Genomic DNA, 22,253 nt, shown 5'->3' with positions numbered 1-22,253 from the left:
CGCAGTAGCCGGTGATGGAGCGTGATGCAAGGAGCTGTAATAGCCAGGTAGGGTGAACTGCTTTGATGATGATGATGGTGAGTGTGAGCTGTTGCAGTAGTCGGTTCAGGAGCAGATGATGATGGTGATGAGCCTGCAGGAGCCCGTTGACTTTGAGGATGATAAGGGTGAGCTGCAGGAGCAGGTGTTGATGGTGGTGAGCCTATGAGCCCGCAAGAGCGCGATGAGGAAGGTGGAAGGGATGGCTACAGAACTCCCTTCTCTCTTTCTCTCCTGCCTGCTTTGATCAGCCCCGCTTCGCCAAGCGCGCCTACTCGAGAGGCGGTTGGCGGTGATTTTTTATTTTTTATTTTTTGATTTTTTATCGTGAGCCCTCTTGAGGCACAGTGCGATGAAGAAGGGGTAAGGTGGTGGCACGGATGCGCCTGAGTCCGCAGGAGATGCCATGTGGCAGGGGGGGAGCCGGAATTCCCCCCCTGAATTCCCCCCCTTTATCCTTAGTATAGAGTATAGATATAGATTATACTCTCTCTCTCTCTCTCTCTCTCTCTCTCTCTCTCTCTCTCTCTCTCTCTCTCTCTGTCATCACGTCAATGTTCGGGAAAAATGTGTCTCGGCTTAATATCGTGTCGTTTCCAATTTCAAAAATGTCGGTTGAAGGCAAGGGGAAAAGGAGAAATTTCTCCTCAAAATAGAGAAAATTAGTGTAAACACCCCAAAAGTAAACCTAATTTTCTAAGATTTCCTCTTGGAAAATTCAAGAAAGATAATTTTGTATGTTTGGAAAAATGATTTTTCCCGAACACTGCATCACGTGGAACTTTGAAAGCATGGGGCACACACTTAGAGTAGCTGATACTAGATAGGCCTCAGGACTAAGTGACCCGGATCATTTAAGAGGGGGGGGGGGGGGGGGGGGGGGGGGGGGGGGGGGGGTTGAGGCACTACAACAAAAAAGGGGACCTTCGACGCATCCGTCAAAAAAACCGTCGATATACGCATCCCTACAAAAACGTCTCTTTATGCGTCGATATACGCGTCAAAAGGTAATATTATCGACACATATTTAGACGGGCTTAACGATGCATATAACGACGACCATAGCAGAAAAAAAAATTCTTGGGCAGACTGCCTGTTCTCTGTCCAAGAAAGCGAGTAGCACCAAAATCAACCGTGCTCCCGCAGAAATTTCGGCAGAGTTCCCTTCGTTTTTACATAAGCTTTTCCAAAAAAAACCATATCATGTATACGCCTCCTACATGCTATCCATGTAGAATCTCACATGAGATTTAAGGCCAATGAAAGAAATGAAATGAACTTTGTGCAAAACCATAACCGTACCAACTTAAAACCATAACCATAACGAACTTAATTTGTGCAAAACCACAACCAAATTAAAACCATAACCGGCCATAACCAATTTGATCAAAACCATAATGTAGATAACCATAACCATAAACAAAACAAATACAATAAGCATAACCAGAAAGTTAAACATAACCATAAACAAAACAAGAACCATAACCATGTCTATACAAGAATAGGAGAAATAACCATGTCTATACAATGACAATGACAATAACCATAACCATAAGGAAAACAATAATTGTCTGAACAATAACCATAACCATATATGTCTATACAAAAAAGAGACACAGAAGCGTGTCTGTGTCTCACAAAGCATATATATGAAATCCACTGATGACTAGGCATCACAACCTGCACATAGGACAATTCACAAAATTAGTATTGATATTACTTCACATATACTTATTTAATTAAATCAACTCACACATATTAATGTCTCACCTCAAGCGATCAGCAAGACTCTAAGGCCTCCCAGTCTACGGGCTCTCCTGAAGCATCAAGATCATTCAATACTTCATAGATACCTCTGCGATATCCATATGTCTCCTCCTGGCGTGTCGGGGCTCGATGCATCGCAAGATTCTACGTTTACACAAAAATCAAAGTAATAAGAATACATGATTCATCACGTTTTAAAAAACACCATAGCTAGGATTGGATTAGAAACTCACAAACTCATAGCGAAAGGTGTCGAAGCCTCGTTGCCAAGATGAGATGTCCCCCTGGTCATCTATCGTATCTGCGCAGCCTGACGCTGCTGTCTGAACCGCGTGTCCGCTGTCCGCTCATCCTCCCTGATTTGCTGCCACGTCTCGTGTGGGATGCCTAAAGGCTTCGGTGAGCTGGTCCTAAAGCCTACCGAGCTGCATCTCGTCGATGTTTCACGGTGTCCCGTGCAACATCCTTGATCCACCTCCTCGGAACACCCTTTGAACCCGGAGCAGGCTGGTACTCTCTCATGATGGTCTCCACTATATAACTGACTTTGTCCTCATCCTGGTCAGGCCCGTGCCTCTGGCTACCCAGTACTGAGAAGCCTCTTCCATCTGATTGTAGCACATTGCTCCGCACTTAGGACACGATAGATAATCTGCGAATTTATGTGAAAAAGAATGTAATCATTTGGACATGCATGAATCTTGTTGTAGTCCAAGCCAATTGAGGTCAATAGTTGCTTTGCGTCTGGCCTGGAGAGGGGCATTTCATTGCAAACCAGGAGAAGTTGCTCCCATAACAACCTGTTTAAGCCACATTAAATTAAAAAGCTCTCCAAGCACGTCACCGTTGCAATCAGAAAATCTCTTTTGTAAATTACGTACCTAAACAAAGCAGTGACACTTGCATCTAACCACCCATACATTGACTGAAGATTCAAAAGCGCCAGACAAGTACGAAGCACCTATATTTTGGCGCCTTCATAGATTGGTTGACGTGCCAACTTCCTCAACATGTCTTCAGGAGATAGGCGCAAGGCTTCTGGTGCTGCTTCGTTAGCGTTCTCCTCGCTTGTCTAGAAGAAGGCATCCAGCATCTCCTCCATGCCGTCGTCTTCTGTCTGTAAGCCCTTTTCTGCTTCCATCCTTGGCTCTATATTGGTCTGACCTTCACCCATAATCCTTTTTCTCTCTCTCTCAGATGTCGGTGCTATGTCGCGAAAATTAATGCCTGTTCCGTAGGAGCCGTATCGTAGATTCTGTACGGTTTCTCTAGCAAACTCTCCGTACTTGTGCACATGCTCATTACATATCCTACACTTGCGCAGGATTTGATACTTGCAAAGCGTGCACGAGCATGCAATCTTTTCCTCTATGTTAGCTGATGACGTTGCCATCTACAATGATTATGAATGTTGTTTTAATATATATACTCCTCACAATGTAAACTACCTCGCATTCTCTAGTCTTGCCCAATCTCCGTACGCCTCGGTCCAGAGGTGTACGAGATCAGGACCACCGGATCAAAATCTTGTCTTTATTGGTCAAATCCTATATGGGTAGACACATACATGCACTCCCAGGTGTACATGGTAATGCATGTAGCGGGAAAAACCCCTTTGCCTCTTTTAGTTCCATAGTTTCTTCTAGAGGGAGAGAGGGAGAGAGAGAGAGAGAGAGTTTCTGTCCTTTTCACACAATTGGTCAGTCAACCTAACTCTTTCTCTCTCTCTTTCTCTATCTACTATCTATCTCTCTCTCTCTACCTCTGTAGCTATCTCTAGATAAATCTCTCTCTCTCTCTCTCTCTCTCTCTATATATATATATATATATATATATATCTATATATATATATCTATATATATATATCTATATATATATATATATATATATATCACTCTCTATCTATTTATTTCTCTCTCTCTCTGTCTACGTACCCTATCTCTCCTTCTTTCTCTCTCGATCTTGCTCTCGATATCTCCCTTTCTCTCTCTCTCGATCTCGCTCTCGCTATCTCTCTTTCTCTCTCTATTTTCCTATTTCCCTATCTCTCTCTGTCTCGCTCTCCACTTCCTTATCTCTCTCTCTCTCTCTCTCTCTCTCTATATATATATATATATATTATATATATTATCTATATATATATATATATATCACTCTCTTTCTGTCTCTCTCTCTCTCTCTACTTCCCTATTTCTCTACTGATCGAATGAGCGACTGAGCTAGGGAGATCCAGACGCCCACGACTGCGGAGGCCAGACTACACAACATCGACAGAAGCTGCATCAGAGGATCCAGGTCACTTTGGCTCAACATGCACAACGCCTGGTCAGACTACTGACCATGGAGGAGATTATTGAGGTCCGCCGACAGATGCTGGATCTCCTATGATCTACCTATCCCAACTAGCCGTTTTAGCTGCTTAGTTGACACCCAGTAGTTTAGGATTCCATAATATTTTATTTTGTCATTTTGTCAACTTGTTATTCTGACTTTGTATCAGATCCACCACATTGTAACTTTCTGGTCTCATAGGTCACTTTGGCCTTTTGAAGACGTTAATATAACATTTCATTTCATTTCTCTCTTTAATTTCTCTTTCTTTAATTTTAATTTCCTACGCATACATTAATTCTCTCTCTCTCTCTCTCTCTCTCTCTCTCTCTCTCTCTCTCTCTCTCCTCCTACACACACACACACCGCTCTCTCTCTTTCCTACACACACACACCGCTCTCTCTCTCTCTCTCTCTATCTCTTTCCTACACACACACACACACGATGTAGAGAGAGAGACACAGGGGTTGGGGGGGGGGGGGGGGGGGGGGAGAGTTCCATGATACCTGCGCAGCAGGTGTCGGCCAAGATCTGAGTGCGCGTTGAAGGCGAAAATGGCCCCTGTGCGTAGGTTCCCCATTTTTTTAGCGTCGAAATGTGGGTCGATATACGCGTGGTAATGTCCTTCGATATACACGTGGAAAAGCATGCCTTACCACGCGTATTTCCACGCGCATATCGACGGCTATTCCGACACATATATCGAGGAGATAAAAGAACGTCGATATCCGCGTGGAAAGGTACCGCCCTCCATGTACTGCGTCGATATCTTGATGTTATGTTGTAGTGAGGAGATCAATGGACGGGAACTCCACGCGCGACTGTCGAGGTGTTCTGGGCCGTAGATGGCTTATTAAAACTAAACCCGGACAAGAACTAACCCGGCCAAGGGCCCCGTCCAGGTTTAGCTGTAGGCCGTCCAGGTTTATCGTTTATATCATTGTGTAAAATGGGAGTTCTTTCACATGTGTGCCGATGGGCGACGTGGTTAGCCCATGCTTCCAAAAGCATTGGGATGGGACGTCGTCGGTTCCAATCCCAGCCCCTCAACGGCATCGCCATTTTTTGAGTGCACTCTCCTATCTCGAGATGCCCTCCGTCACCCTTCGCCGTCGATCCCCTTACTCACCCCTACGTGTTGACGAAGGAAATTTGGAATGGCGGCCTCTACACCAAAACAAACTCCATTGCGCCACAAGGGAAATGAGATGAGGGCACCACCTATTCTTGAAAGCGTGGACTAGGACCGCTACACAAAGAGAGAGAGAGAGAGAGAGAGAGAGAGAGAGAGAGAGAGAGAGAGAGAGAGAGAGAGAGAGAGATCACTATGAATGAAGCATTAACCGTGGTGTGTGCACAAGGAATGGATGACTTCAAACACTCCCAACACAAATAGCATATAGATTACCAAACAATCACTCAAGGATTAGCCAAGATCACATCAAGCACTCTCACACGCATATACAACATTTCACTTAATTAACACAAGTAAGAGGAGGAGAGGTTACTAGCATGAAACAATTTGCACTCTAGGATGTGCAAGAATAGAGTGAATGAATGAGCTTATGGACTCATGGTGCGTGATACAAAGGCTCAATGGGCTGAGGGAGGCTTGAAATTACAAAGGGGAAGGCCTCTTTATATAGGAAAGAGAGTGATTAGGAGTGAGGTTAAGATACTAGTGTAATTTGTACAAATGAAGCTTGATTAGGGACATTCAACCAATGAAGAAGCTCCTTCCAAGTGATTTGTTGACCAATTAGCTCCATCATCACTTGTGTTGTCTTCACTCCTTCCTCCATAGCTTGAGTCCAAGAGCTTCCTTATTTTAAAATGTAAAGAATCTACATAAAATCAATACATATCTAGTAATAATAGAAAGGGGTTGAATGAGAACTTATGAATTACAACAAGATTAAGCCTGACTTGAGAGGTGATTAGAAGAGGAACTTTGATGGGTTTTTGAGCTTGAGAGAGAGGAGGACGGAGAGGAGGGTGAGAAGACTAATAGCTGATTTTAAAGAAGGTCTCAATGTGGAAAAGGAAGGGTGTGTGTGTGTAAAGGTAGGGGGGTGGTCTCCACCACAGTTGAAAAAACGGGCGTCCACCATTTTGGCCATATCTCCTAGACCGTAGATGCAAAAATTATAAAAAAAATATGGCCAGAATTTTTAGCTCGTCAGTTATAACTTTGATGAAGACAACTTTTCTTGGATCGAAGTGGAAGTATTTTTTTAAAAATTCAACAAAATCATGTACCTGGTTTCTTCCTTTACCAAGTCTTCCACTTGGGTCCCATTTGTTTGAATCATCATATGGCTCCAAAGCCATGATGATATGAGCCACTCATGACCCTTGAATCATGGGTGCATGGCTCCACAACCACATCGTATCTTTTCTTTTCACATTTACAAATTTTCCCTTCCCTTTACCACTAGGTTCTCCCTCTACCTTTCACCTCCGGTGAACTAGTCAAAAAAAAATCATTTTTTAAAAATTTTTTCCAAGAGGTTGTTCTCACTCTTTCTTTTATTGTAAACCTCTAGAAGCAAGGAAAACCAACAAAATATGATAAACAAAAATTTGTGATAGGCTCGGATCAGTGCCTCGATGTGTCACTTAGTGTCGTGGCTAGATAGGGGGAGACAACTCCACGACGAGATTGCAGGCCAGGTAAGATGGTGATATGTGATGGTGATGGGCGACCTACTTATTTGCAAGGATACTTGTTAAATGACACTTTTTATATGTGATGCCTACTTTTTGGGGTGAAATCATTACTGCTTTGCGGTGATCTTTCTCTCTCTCTCCTCTCTCTCCTCGACACCTGGTACCATGAGTGGCGTCCTGTTGATTTACCTGCAGGTGGCGGTCAGCACCGTTTGCTTAGCAACGCATGACCACGAGGTAGTTTCCTGCCGGTACCTAGTCGCCCTTAGTTCTCCATTACAGTTACTAAGCTCATGTGACCACGCCCTTAATGCCCATGCAGATTCCAGAACATGCATGCCCCAATTATTATTATAAATTAAGAGCGCTTCCTCCAGTATAAATAAGAACTTTCATCTTGCACAGAGCATTTCGTTTTCTTCAGCAGCATCCTCATATAACACGCCTTCATCTCCACGCAGTTCACGGAAGTCAGACTCTCGATTTGTTGTAGTCCTACCTCTTGCATTTCCACTCGGAAATCTTCTCTGCATATTATTTATTTGTCTTCCGTGCGAAAATCTGTTGATCTTTCATATGGCCGTGCCTCCCTTAATCCTCGAAAATATTGATGGGCATTGAATCTCTCTTTGCCCAAGCCGTTCTTGACCAGAGTAAGTGCTGCTCCCTTGCCGACTCTTATTCTGCTTTGATAAGCTATGTGCTCAGTCTCGCTTCATCTTCATCTTCATTATCATCATCACCTTCTCTGCAAGTTAGCTGACCGCGCTTCTGACAGCTCTCCTGGATACATTGCAAGAGGGCGAGCATTTTATGATGCGTTGTCAGAACTTTCAATTGGGGATACTAGGGTGGATTTGGCGCAGCTCCATGCAGCGCCACTCGCTGATCAACACATTCCTTCCCATTGCCCTCAGCACAGAGATTTTTGATGTTCACTTGCACGATCTTGTGTGCTGTATATCTACACTGATTTGGGTGCTCAACGATTCTTCGAAAGATATTGTGACGCCCCAGGAGCTATTGTGACGCCCCAGGATCTGGGCGCGTCATGGAGAGGTGCGTGGTGGGCGCGTTTGCGCTCAAAGGGCCCGGCTCGGACGGGACGGCTCGGGCGGAGGGGTGTTTGTCTTCAAGGGCCTGGCTCAGGAGGGACCGGCTCGGGTCGAGGTGTTGTCTTCAAGGGGTGCTGGCTCGGACGGCACCGGCTCGGGTCGAGTTGCCTTCAAGGGGGCCGGCTTGGACGGGACCGGATCGGGCGTGGTTGAGTTCCATGGGTCGACGGCCATGTTGCGTTTCGCGGGTCTTGCGTTCCGGGTCCCTAGACCCACGTAGCATCAGGCTCCGTCGCACTCACGGAGGGTCATAGTGTGCCCTGGGGAACCTTGCGTGGAGTCCCCACGGTGCACGAGTGCGTGGAGTGAGGCTAGCGTGTCAAGGTGGGGGTCCCCCTCCCGTGGCCGTTTTTGGGAGGCTCATACCCCTTATATACACCCCCGGTTGAACAAAGTTCGATGTCCTCGTCGAACGAAGGGAAAAGAGAGCTTGGCTATGCATGAGGCCAAGGGACTAAGGGGTGCATATAAGTTCAAAGTGAGAAAACTGTACCCAAATGCAAGTAAGCAGGTAGCATGCTTTGTTTTTGTCATTTTGGAATAAAGGTGTGTGTATTTTTGTGGTTTTTGGCAGAAGGCTGAAAAAAGATGCTTTGAACACCCAAGTAGAATTCCCCATACTTGAGCATTCCCCGAGAGGTAACCCGATGTGCGCGGAGCCACCTGCTACGTTGGTCCGCGCAGAGGCTTCTTGAAAGCCGAATGGGAGTAGAGTCCGTCGCAATGCAGCCCTTGCGAAGTTTGCAAGGAAACTTACCGTCATGTGGGACGCGCGTTGTAGACTTACGCTGACACCAGCTTTGGTTTCCAATCGCCGAATCTTGAATCGGGCAAGGTTACTTGGTTAGATGCAGTCTTCGGGTCGAGGTAGCTTTGGCGCGTCATGACACCATGAAGGCTTTGCCTGATCCTCATTCTTCAAACTGATCCCTGTTTGTCCCTGTGTGGACGTCATTTGGAGGGCTAGCTCGGTGCCCTGTAATCTCTTTGTAGACTTGTATGGGTCTTCAGCTCAGCATGGGCCACAAAAGTGGCCGGGGCACGACGAACACAGTTGGGTTGGTCCGTCGCGTTTTTGGTCGTTCTGATTTTTGATATAAAGAGCCCTGTCTGGCTCGCATCTTTCCTTTTTGTGTTGGAGGTACCCGGCTCGGATAGGGACCGGCGCGGGTCACGGGTGACGGCCCGGGGTTTGGACGCGTCACGGGGACGGGGGATGTGGAGTTCTTCTCCTGGAGCTCTTTTACCGCGTTTTGACGACCCGACCTGGGAGGTTGGGGCCGTCGTGAGTAACGTGCGCGTCGGGCACGAGGGTCTGAAGCTCTGATACCAAGTGTAACGTCCCAGGAGCTGGGCGCGTCATGGAGAGGTGCGTGGTGGGCGTGTTTGCGCTCAAAGGGCCCGGCTCGGACGGGACCGGCTCGAACGGAGGGGTGTTTGCCTAAAATGGCCTGGCTCAGATGGGACTGGCTCAGGAGGGCCCGGCTCGGACGGGACCGGCTCGGGTCGAGGTGTTGTCTTCAAGGGGGCCCGGCTCGGACGGGCTCGGGCGTGGTTGAGTTCCATGGGTCGACGGCCGTGTTGCGTTTCGTGGGTCTTGCGTTCTGGGTCCCTAGCCCCACGTAGCCTCAGGCTCCGCCGCACTCACGGAGGGTCATAGCGTGCCCAAGGGAACCTTGCGTGGAGTCCCCACGGTGCACGAGTGCATGGAGTGAGGCTAGCGTGTCTAGGTGGGAGGTCCCCTCCCGTGGCCGTTTTCGGGAGGCTCATACCCCTTATAGATATTAGTATCCAGGCCGAGGCAGTACATTCCTTGCTCAAAAGAATCTGGGCTTTTGCAAGTGAAGAAGATGATGTTCAACGCATGCAAGATTTTTTTAACAAGATAGGGGAACAGGGTAGTAAAAGAATCTGTGATCTCATCTGTGATAGCCTTAGTGAGAATACAAGCTGTAGGACCAAACTTAACCTCACTGATGCAGTAACTGTTGTACCAACATACTTGTGGATGGATCCACAAAACTTTGAACGAAGTATGGACTGTGTGCTATGTAGCACTAGTTCCATAGTGGTCTTTAAAACCAGGTTGATGGGAGGAAGGTTTGCATGCAAACATTTCCATCTCCCGGGTGTGTAGATTTCTTGTACCCACAAATATAGGCATTGACCAATAAAGACAAGATTATAACCCGGTGGTTCTGATCTCCGTGCACCTCTACACCGAGGTGTGCGAGGATTGGACATGACTAGAGAATGTGAGGTAGTTTACAGTGTGAACAGAGAGAGAGAGAGAGAGAGAGAGAGAGAGAGAGAGAGAGAGAGAGAGAGAGAGAGAGAGATAAAAGACGAAGAATGCCAATAGAAGATTAAATTTGTTGTCCAGGTTATAAGAATTTTACCCTCATTATGAGTAGTGACGAGGATGTGGGGCCGTCCAATTGAAACACCTATCTCTCAACGAGGATCTTATGTCCTTGTAATCATTGCAAGCATGCTGTGCGACGGACAAGACGCGTTTCTTTGCAGCACGTTCGCGAATTTGGTGAGTTCGAACCATCTATTATAGATCGAGTTCTTGCCAATTATAACTCGTCGGACCCAATAGACGCGTTCGCAGGCGCTTTGGTCAAGCAGCATATGTGAGCCCACAAGATGTAGCCTCTGACAGCTCGGGGGATGATCATGCAGACCACATTTCCAACGAGGCAATGTTTGAACCCGAGATTGATGAAATGATCGAGACGATCATGGATTCAGAAAGGCTTATCTATGATGATATGAAAAGTGAAGCCGATACGCCATTGTATAATGGACCACGTGTGTGTAGATTGAAAGCGCTCCTGGTTCTTGTCAACATGCAGGCAAAGTTTGGATGGAGTGACACTAGCGTCACAAGGCTTTTGAGGTGATCTATTACAACTAGTTTACTTTAATAAAACTCTAAATGTATATTGATCTGATAGATTTTTACACAATTGTACCATTTTTTTTATGTTGTGTAGATTCCTCAAAGAGCACATACTATCAGCTGATAATGTGATTGATGCCAGATTCCCGAGAGGAAGCAAGAAAGATTTTGCGAAACTTGGGGATGGATTACAATTCGATCCACGCTTGTCCTAATGACTGCATTCTGTTCAGAGGGGAATACATAGACATGGAGAAGTGTTCGAAATGTGATTCCAAGAGATATTGAGTAGATCTCCACGGAACAAAAATTTCTCAAAAGGTTTTGCGACATTTTCCTCTGCTTCCTCGTATCAAGCATTTCTTCGAATGTAAGTACATGGCCGCCACAGCATCATGACATGAGGAGAATAAATCTTCGGATGGTGTGCTAGGGATTCCTGCAGATTGCACAGCCTGGAAACATATAGATGGAACATGGTTGGATTTTGCTAGGGACGCTCGAAATTTGCGCTTAGGTCTGGCTATGGTTGGCGTAAATCCATTTTGTCAAAGATCAAAATCTTATAGTGTATGGCCCGTTGTCATCGTCAACTACAACATTCCCCCGTGGTTGACTATGAAGAAGGGGCATCTATGGCTAAGCTTGATTGTGCCGGTGCAATATAAAGTGAAGAATATAGATGTGTATCTTCGTGCACTATTGGAAGAGCTACAACAATTGTGGATTGGCATAGAAGTGGTGGATATGAGCCGACACACAGGTCGACGGAATTCTTTGATCAGAGGCATTCTAATATGGACCATGCATGACTATCTCAGACTAACAGAAAGCTCAGGTGATTTACACTCCTCACTGAAACACTGTAAATCTTGGTTTTTCTCAAGCTAATGTATTATCAAGTGTATAAATGCAGGGCTTCAAACAAGCGAATACAGAGCATGTGTCACATTTGGACCTAGATTGAATGCACGTAGGGCGCCCTCATCGAAGAAGCAAATCTACGAAGGTCATCAAGCGTATCTTCTAGAGAATCATGTGTTATGCGATGGCTTTTTTGGAAGAGAGCCACTGAGGATGTCTGCACAAGCATGGTTAGAGAAGAAGGAGATGTGTGATGACGGATTGCCCCTAGGGTTGAAGAGACTATCTCTATGGTACAAGTTACCATACTAGCCCCGACTCATGATCAATCACTTGCTCGATCCAATGCACATATTCAAGAATATGGGTAATCTACTATGGGACCATCTGATCGGCAAGAAAGATACTTTGGGAGCTAGAGTTGACCTTAGAAATGAGGATTGTATGGAGCAATATTGGCCGCAAACAGCGTCCGATGCATCGATAAAACTCCCTAAAGCACCATGGATTTTCACAGGAGCCCATGAACGCAAAGTAAAAGAGACCATTCGATCTTTATGGACCCCCACTGGCATAATGCACACGCTCCGAACGTGTTTTACTAAAGAATGAAAGGTTACCGGTTTGAAGTCACATGACTGGCATAAAATGTGTCAGGTATGTTCATAGTGGAATACATCATAGTGGGAATTGTGTAACAAATTCGTGTGGTGGACTTTAATATCATTGCTACACGTGTTTTGCAGTTTATTTTACCGGTTGCCATTGAGGGATGTTTGTCTCTTGACGTCCGTAACACAATCTATAAACTTGCGAAGTTGGTGCAATGGATCTCACAAAAGGAGATCATTGTAGACTCCATACCATTCACCAAATTAAACGCTGCGGAGGTTGTGTGCATGTTTGAGAAATATTTTCCTACTACCATGCTAGCCATTCATGTGCATCTTCTTGTTCACATAGTTGATGAGGTGGAAATAGTTGGCACAGTACATTCCAGATGGATGTTCTTTTTAGAACGTTTCATGAAAACGCTCAAGGGATATGTGCGTTAGAAGGCACGTCCGGAGGGTAGCATGGCAGAAGGTTGGCTGGTATCAGAGTCCCTAGTGTACATTGGAGAGTGACTAGACGGATTTGATAAAGCCCGGGACACGCTATGGCGAACCATAGATGATGAGCGCGTATCTGGGATTATCATGTACAATCTCGATGATGAGAAGAAGATGACGGAAGATCTAGAGGCTAAAATCAAACAATTTTGCATGCTTCACAATAGAGTGATGCAAAAGTGGATTTCACAATATGAGAATGTGAAGCAAGAGCGACAAAGGGCACGAATCGAGTGGAGACGGGGAAGATGACCACCGATGCACTATCCGACGGGTCTAGAGAGCCTACCACCATTCATGAGCTTAGGATGGTTGCAGAACCAATTGAAAAGCGTACAACAATGCGGTGAAGAAGTGATTGAGGAAGAGTGGAAGTACTCTTAGGGTTCCGCGACCAAGGTAAGTTTGCAATGTACGACTAGTGACTTTCTAGATATTTGAACGGTCACCTCATAATCTTTGTTGGTTGTAGTATAAGTCATACACAGCAGCATGGTGTAAAGGTTGACAGTTTAGGATGGAACGAATCGACAAAAAGCGTTTTACTCAAGATTGTGGAATCATGGAAAAATTTGAACAGTCTAGTCGACGATGGTCCTCTGATACAGATCCTGTGGTGGCAGAACTCAATTACTTCGGCACGCTACAAGAGATTTTGAGGATCGATTATATAGGATTTTTTGTGGACTTGTTCGACGTGCAATGGTTCAAGATAATCATGGAGGGTCGCAACGCTACTGTGCATCTATAGGGAAGAGTCTGGTTTTCTTGAGGTGGACTCAACTAAGAAATGGACTGACTTAAGAGACACTTTCGTACTATCCGAGCATTGTGGACAAGTAAGTATGTAAATAGTTAACATCCAATTTTAGAATTTGTGTGCTTGGAAGCTCTCATGTAAGTTATGTGGCTCTGACTGGTGATATTTCATCCTACAAAGTCTACATCAAACTGGTGGTACGTCATAGAGGTAGCCCCTCGTAGTGCACGGATGTATAAAGGCTACCATGTGCCAATCCTAGCGGCATCAATGGAGGAGATCGGAGAAGATGCTCAGTCAGAAGCCATTGAGGTGGTGCCAGACGAACATCAAGCTGCTACTCTCTATGGGGTGCATGCAAAGGGTCTACAAAATGAAACGGAGGACATCTGTTTAAACGGAGAGCTCTATATAGATATAGGAAGTTATGCTGAGCTATGCGAGGATGAGAGAGAGATCTCTTAAATCCATAAATATTGTATTTGAACAATTTTGCTCCGTTTTGTAAAAACTCTGGCTCTCTAAGTACCTTCCATGTTGTATAACGCTCTTTTGATTTTGCGCTCACATCCTAGGTAATCCATGGCCACATGCAGCTCCACCACCTGGTTTTTCGACTGCAAGATTTGATTGTGTGCGCTCTCTCTCTCTCTCTCTCTCTCTCTCTCTCTCTCTCTCTCTCTCTCTCTCTCTCTCTCTCTCTCTCTCTCTCCCTCTCTCTCTCTCTCTCTCTCTCTCTCGATTGAAAATTCTGAGTTATTGACTTGCCTCTTACATCACTCAAGTTGAATAAAAGAAAAACGCGTTCTGTTGCTGCTAGTCTTTGAACATTGCAAAGCTACAAGCACCTTCAGGTTCTACGTCAAAAAAGAAAAAGATAGTTCGGATTCTTGTACGATTTTCCGTTTTGAACAATTTTGCTCCGTTTTGTAAAAACTCTGGCTCTCTAAGTACCTTCCATGTTGTATGACACTCTTTTAATTTTGCGCTCACATCTTGGGCAATCCATGGCCACATGCAGCTCCACCACCTGGTTTTTTGACTGCAAGATTTGATTGAGTGCGCTCTCTCTCTCTCTCTCTCTCTCTCTCTCTCTCTCTCTCTCTCTCTCTCTCTTTCGATTCAAAATTCTGCGTTATCGACTTGCCTCTTCCATCACTCAAGTTGAATAGAAGAAGAATGCATCATTGCGTCATTGTATTTATATGCGTGATTGCATCATTGCATCATTGTGTTTAATGGTCTTTGCATCCACTCCAGGTACGTATGCTCTAGGTATGTTCTCACAAGCAGGGACGACGAGCACCTCCTCTCTCTCTCTATCTCTCTCTCTCTCTCTCTCTCTCTCTCTCTATCTATCTATCTATCTATCTATCTACTTGTCCATGTTTTACTCCATTCATTCAATATTAAGTTTAAATGTTCGTGTGTTTAATGTAGGTATGGATAATGAGGAGTTTCTTTCTTCTTTGTCACCCCAGCAGAGACAATGGTACGTGGAGCGTCATCACTCTAGCGCACCATCGTGCGTTCCTACTTCATCCGCATCTCCCTCTGTTTCAGAGCATTCAGTGCGCTCCGAAGCTTCGGTGTTGACGAGAAGATCTTCACACTCGTCTAGGCACCGGTGCTCTAGTGGTGGCAGTGGTGGTTGTTGTGGGGATGCCACCGCCGATGCTTCGACACCGCCTCGTGTTCTATGAGGCTCTTTATCCTCCCCTTCTTTGCCGAACCCAACACCAGTCACGGCATCACCATCGACACCAGGTTTTGGGCGGCTGACTGTTGTTCCTAGCGGCTACACACCACTAGCTACTCCTCCAGGAGTCACTCCAGTGGACACTCCTCGCTACGGGGCTCAGACTCCAATGGAGACACCTGACGTCCGTATCCCCATCTACATGCCGCTAGAGACCCCTTCCGGGACACCCAAGTTCACGCGTCAGTGGAGAGAGGGCTTGCCTTACTCCGTCGACTTCAGCGGCAGTATCATCTTGGATGATAAAGGCAAGAAGGTGATTTCGTGCATGCGCGGTCTTTGCTCTCAGGTGTTAAGACACTACATACTAAACAGCTGGAGTGAAGTATCGAATGATTTAAAAGACAGAGTCATCAACATTCCTCATGACGAGTTTCCCGTTCCAACACGGGATGAGCGCTTCAATGAAGATGTGATGAAGGTTCGAATGCGCGAATATTGCAAGCACAAGTGTTCCAAAGTGCAAAAAGCAATCAAGCATGGGTGGAACATACCAGATTGGCTGGCCAAATAAGATTGGAAGAATGCGAAGAAAGCAGCGCGCGAGAATCCCGACAAGTGGAAGCAACAAAACGAGGCAGCCACAGAGCGCGAGTAGAGGCAGGGAGCTCGCACCACTTGGGGAGCAGCAGGTGGGCATCATTTGAGGCCGATTTTGTAAGTGTTTCTGCATTGCTCTCTATGTTTGATAGTTTAGGGTTTATGGGTTTTTAAATTCTAACATAATGGATTCTTTGTATGTTTTGACAGTGGTCGATGACAGGACGTGACACCATACGAGCGCGAGTATGCAGGTAGGAAGGGCTTAAACGCCTTGATGGACATTCTGAGTTCTCGTGGCGTCATTGTTAGTATTAGGGTTTACTCTTTTCTATTTGTTGTATTGTTTTATAAACGTCGCTATATGTTTATACTCACAAAAAGTTGTCTTATTGTTTTTTTTGGCTGAATCCGACAGATACGCCGCTTGGAACGCGATGAGACATCTGATTAGACGACGTCAGTTTAGCCATAGCTAGATAGCATTAGTTTCTTTTTGTCATAGCTTATGTATCATGAGACGACTTTTATACGTCTTTTTGAAAACCATGTATATTTTTTCAATAATGACAATGGTTTGTAACTATTACGTTTGCAAAGTTTAACAATCAAGTGATTTTGTCTATGTGTACAATTGTCATTGATTTACTTTCATCAATTCACGCTTGTCAATTTTGTATCTTTATTTTGCAAACAATACGCACTATGGATGATGGAGTTAATGGTTATATTGTCTTGTGGGTGACTATTTTGGGTCTATATCTACCTTTGCATTTTTTTTCAAAGGTGAATCAATTAATGAAACATTCAATATGGTTGATGGATGCCCTGCCACCAAAAAAATTTCCTTTTGAGCATCGCTATGAACATCACTATATAAGGCTCTGTGGCGTCACTATAAACGTCGCTATAGATGGCCTGCAAACGTCGCTATAATCGTCGCTATAGGCATCGCTATATAGCGACACTTATAGCAATGTTCCCATATCGACGCTGTTAACGACGTCGGAGGTTATAAAAACCCAATGTATTTCCGTCACTAAAAGCATCACAAGAGCACACAACCTCTTGTAGTGGTATGGCCAAAGGGTGGATTGTTCAAGAGGCATTTGTTTACATATCAGAGTATTTGGCACAAGTTGATCCTTCAATGCCTTGCATGTGGTCCGACGAGCAAGATGCAAGGATAACTTCACACTTGACAAGTGGAAAGGGGAAACTACTTAACATGGATATGAATCTATCCTGAGTGGTCGATAACTTTTGCATTCTCAATGGGGTGGACTTGTGGACAGTGGCAAAGGCAAGGCGTTTGAAAGAGAGGGATGCATGGAAACAAGCACATGGAGGAAGAAGTGCACCCCCAGTGCCTAGACACCTTACATGTTTCCCTGATGTCATTAGTGCAGAGTGGATTCATGAGAGAATGACTGAGGAAAAAGCACGTGGAGAAGGCATCACCAACAAAGAATGGGAGTATACATGAGGCTATGTCCAAAGGGAGAGTACTCATATACCTAAACCATATTGTCTCGCTATTTCTTGAAATTATCTTTAATATGTATTTCATAAATAAATATATTTTTGTATTTTGTAGTGCCTTTCCTTTAATTGTATGTGGTCAAAGGTTCGTCACTTTCGTACGTGCCATGTTGACGAGCGTAGAACCACCATGGATTGTGCCATCATGGGCAACTTTGACACAGACGGTGAGGAAGCCAGGTACTGCGGAACTATTGAAAGGATTCTAAAGGTTAATTTTATAACCTTTTATAGCTTCATCTTCGAGTGCAAGTGGTTTGCAAATCTGTCTAGACGACATGAGAATGGCTTCTACATGGTGGACTCTACTGTGTATCATACAGGGAGGTATGAAAATTTAGTTCTACCGCACAATTGTGAGCAGGTGAGTGACATGTACCTTTTTTATTCTTATTTGCTTGTAGCATTTGTTATACCAATGTTAGTCACTTTGAGCTTTTATTTTATAGGTCATCTATATCCCAATTATCACCAACCAAAACTTTGGTTTGTAATTTTCGTAACCCCTCGGGGGAGAACCATTTTTTCCACTAATGAAGTGGAGACTATCTTCGACCCTCTTCCACTTCGACTTTGGATGAGGTGGAAACAGAGGAGAGGGAGGTCGATGAATCAAGTCCGGTGGCAACAAGTCTTTGCGAGGATGATTGTCATGATGATGAAGATGATGAGATGGAGGATGACGAACTCGAAGATGGTGAAGCTGGCAATGCATCCACAAATGACAATTCCATTTCTCTCTTTATTGATTTAGGAGACATGGGCTTAGAATTAAATGATGCTTCATGTAGAGATATTTTGGAAGATGATTCATAAATATTTTACAGTTATTAAGTTTTTTGGTCGTGTAATCCATTCACCTCTCTCTCCCTCCTCTTCCTCTCTTTAGATTTGAGAATATCCTCAATTATGTTAACCAATTGACAATGATAATTTTAGTTGTAACCAAGTGTAATCTTATATGCTGCGCCTCCTTCTCCCCCCCCCCCCCCCCCCCCCCCCCCCCCCCTCCTCTGTGTGTGTGTGTGTGTCTTTCTTTCTCTTCTTTTTTATATTTGAAAATTAAATACAATATTCTTTAATTTTTATTGAGAGGAGGGGAAACACCAAATTTGAATGCCAGAGGGGGGGGGGGGGGGGGGGTTTTAAGCCAGAATTTGAAAGTTTAGGCGCTAAATTTGGCAGCGGATATAACAACGGTAATAAGCGCGGTAATAATAACAGAGAAAGTCGCGGTAATACTTTAAACACAAAAAAAAACCATGTCCTCCTCTCTCTTGTTTCTCTCATTGAATTTGCACCTTCTCTCTACAAAACACGATAAAACAGTGCGGTAAACACTTGGAGGTTTTCATAGTGTTGCTTGATATGCATTACGGCATAATGAAGACAAGTTTTACTATGAGGTGGTGAGTGGCATAAAATGGTAACCATCTTTTTGCAACATTTCTCAGCCTACTCAACGTCCTCTTCCTCATATGTGTATATATTTTTCTACGCTATTAAGTTATCTAGAGTAAATTCCCTCTCATCGTTTAACCTTTGTGGCGACACATACATTGTACTCTTCCTAAGAATGTCACCTTAGTCATATATTTATATTACCACCCTTTTCTTTTTGCTTTGTAAATAAAAGTAAGCATACAATAACCAACTATATACCCCCAAACTTTCTTACCTCTTGTGAATTAGTAGTAGAAAAATAATATATCCATCTTCCACCTCTTATAGATAAATTCCCATGGAAATCAACTCTCCACTTGTCTTTACCAAAGATTATGGTCCCTCTCTACAAGTCTTCTATGCCCCCTACATAGGTGGCCCAATATCTCTTAAGAATATACATATAGTTTCTCTCCTTTCAAAAAGACTCCAATTGTATATTCTTTTCACAAGCAAATAATATTGGGCCCTCCTTTATTTGTTTAAGCATCATAGCCTTTTGAAAAAGCATGATTCCCCTTGGATGCATACAAGCAAAGGGCCCATACAAGAAGACTTTGAAGCAAAAGGTTCCCTAGCCTAGTGTGGACCTTCCAAACCGAATTCCTTGGTGCATGGGCGTGAAGAATGGTCCAAATGCATATCAAACATGTTGAGAAGGTCAATTTTGCCTTTTGAAGCATGTCATTCCGAGCTACAGGTAAAAAGTTATGGTCAAAATAGTGTAAATCTGTCAGATTCGCAGCAAAAGGGAACTGTAAATCAAGTAAATCAAGAGAGTGAGATCTTATTTTTCCCCTAATCATCTTCTAGAAGAGAAATGAGTGTTCAAGGTCACTTGCATGTGATGGGACCAACCTAAAGATGCTTTCTAAATGCCAAGACAGACAAGTTGAGATACCCCGCAGGAGCCACCCGTAGGGCCTCATGGTGGGGCCCACCTACATTATGCACCCCTATGGAGCCTTCACGGTCTAAAATGATATTTTTGGTGAATAAATAGTCCCTTTTATGTCCAATATTCAATGAGTGGTTAAAGGACACTTAATTAGGTCTAATCACTTACTCTAATTAAGTGTAGCATAATCCCACTCCTACACAACTATAAATAGCCCCCCTTGGAGAGACTCAAGGACACACACACCTATATTTTCAACTTCATGTTGTTTCTTGATCAATAGTAGAGAAAACCCCAACTCTCCCTCTTTCACATCCTCCCTCCTAACCCTCCTCTTTGGAGGAAGTGCAACTCTATTCTCCACTCTCTCCATTCTACAATCTCATACTCCATCAACCCAATAAATCATTTGTAGCACCTCAATAACTTGTAAATACATCATGATCTCTCTCATGGTTATGTTAATGATCATGAAATCATCTTCAAAAACTTTCAAGTGTCGCAATTCGTGATGGTTAGCCAGCGTCTGTCCTCCCCTTAAAAGGTGTGCGAGAAATCAAGTAAGTGTTCTATTCTCAATTTACCATTGGTTTGTTTCTCCACACTTATTCAATTGGTCTAAAGAAATTTCTCACTCCAACTCTCTTTTGCTTCATTACATATGCATGTGGCTACCTCTCATGGTGATTTTATTTGTGTCATGGCATTGCATAGATGGAGATGAGCTCTCTATGCAAAGTGTGTTAGTTTGATGTAAGTGATTCTCTTGTGTGTTTGAGAGGCAAGTCTTGCGCGCATGATTTTTTTGATGAGTGCTTGAGTTTGGATGTATTATGGGTATTCTTATGGGGAGAAGGTGAATGCTATTCCACAAATTGCATATTTCATTTTGATGCACGGCATTGGGTTGCATAATCGTTGATGGTGTTCAAGTGTCCAAAGTGTATATAGAGTAAGGGGGTTTTTAAAGTGTGTTGCTTGGGTGGGTGAGTGCAAGTGTTATTTTTTTGATTGGTTTCCTTCTCCACTCCCAAAAGAAAGTGGTGCCCCAAGTAGTGTGCGTACCTCTTTACGGACATTTTGTGAGGGTAGGCCCATTGGTTTGGGTTTAGAGGCCCCATTTCAAAAAGCTCGCCCTCATAAAGTGGTGCTCCCACTGAGGAACATATTTCCAAGTTACCTTCAAATTCTTTAGTGATGAACAATGGAGTTCCCATCTATCCATTTCATTTTGCACAACACATTAGAGTAAATCTTCACATAGATAGAAAAGTATTTTTCCAGCAACGCATTGTTTTTATGTTTGGTGCAGAAAGACTTAGAGAAATACTGGCATCACCCAATCCAATTATACTTCCAATCATCAATTATGAAACTTCTTTTGATGTTCACGTTTTCATTTTGTTTTAAAGGCAGGAACAAGGAGTGGTGAAGGGGTGCTCAAGGGCCATATGAAGGAACGAGGTCTTCAAACCAACAACGAGGAGTAGCACATGAATCACGATCAAAATAATGAACCTTTTAGGCCTATTGCTCGGCAATCCATTCATATAATCCTTGCAACTAAGTTTAGGTTTCAGTCTATCATAAGGAGGATATTTGGATCCACTCGCCTCAATGAAATCAATGCTTCAATTAATCCATTTATTCTACCTATGATAAAGTACAAATTAACAATGGATGTGTACATCTTCATTTTAATGTAATCAGATTTATAGTGTCAATAATCTTGTGCGGCTTGTAAGAGAAAAGTTTATTTAAAAAAAGAGATTTAAAAAAGTCTAAACAAAATGTCAAGTTCTTTTCCCACGTTCTATGCAAGAAGTGGGGAAGAGTTTCTTGACAACTTGGAGATGGCACATCTCATATCCGGGAGAGATGAAGAGGAAGTAAAGCTACGAGCCTTCCCGTTGGTTCTAAAAGCAGAAGCTAAAGCATGGTATGAGACCTTGCAACCCCAAATCTAGTCCAATTGGGAGAGACTGCGAGCAAGCTTCCTCTCCAAGTTCGGGCAAGGTGATACTTCTGAAGGACTATGGAAATGTCTTCTTGGGCATAAGCAGGTATCACTTGAAGACTATCCCTCTTATGAAGCAACCTTTGTCAATCTATGGGGTAGGTGGGAGGCTACATTAGAAATCCATGGTGGTGCACCTAACTTTCTAAAAAAAGAGAGATTCATGGTTGGCTTGTATCCACTTTTAAAGGCTAAAGTAGAGCTAAAATTCCCATCCACCTTCGAAGAAGCACGTGAGGTAGCCATCATCAAGTTTAGAAAACTACACTTCCAAGCACATAGAGCAAGGGTTTTGAATGAAGTGAGTGAGAGGGAGTCTCCACAAACCATGGAAGCACCAATTAGGGCCCCTCTTGCACAATCTTCACAAATAGGAGATAACTCTCAACAAGAGGTTTTACAAAGGCTAACTCAACAGCTTGAGAACCTCACTCTGAATCTAGTACAAGGCCTACCTCAACAACGACAACCAAGAGAAGGGAATCGC

This window comes from Adiantum capillus-veneris, chromosome 6, assembly GCF_014529385.1.
Source record: "Adiantum capillus-veneris isolate H3 chromosome 6, ASM1452938v2, whole genome shotgun sequence".
Lineage (NCBI taxonomy): Eukaryota > Viridiplantae > Streptophyta > Polypodiopsida > Polypodiales > Pteridaceae > Adiantum > Adiantum capillus-veneris.
The sequence above is the reverse complement of the archived record's forward strand: the minus strand, read 5'-3'. Positions refer to the sequence as shown.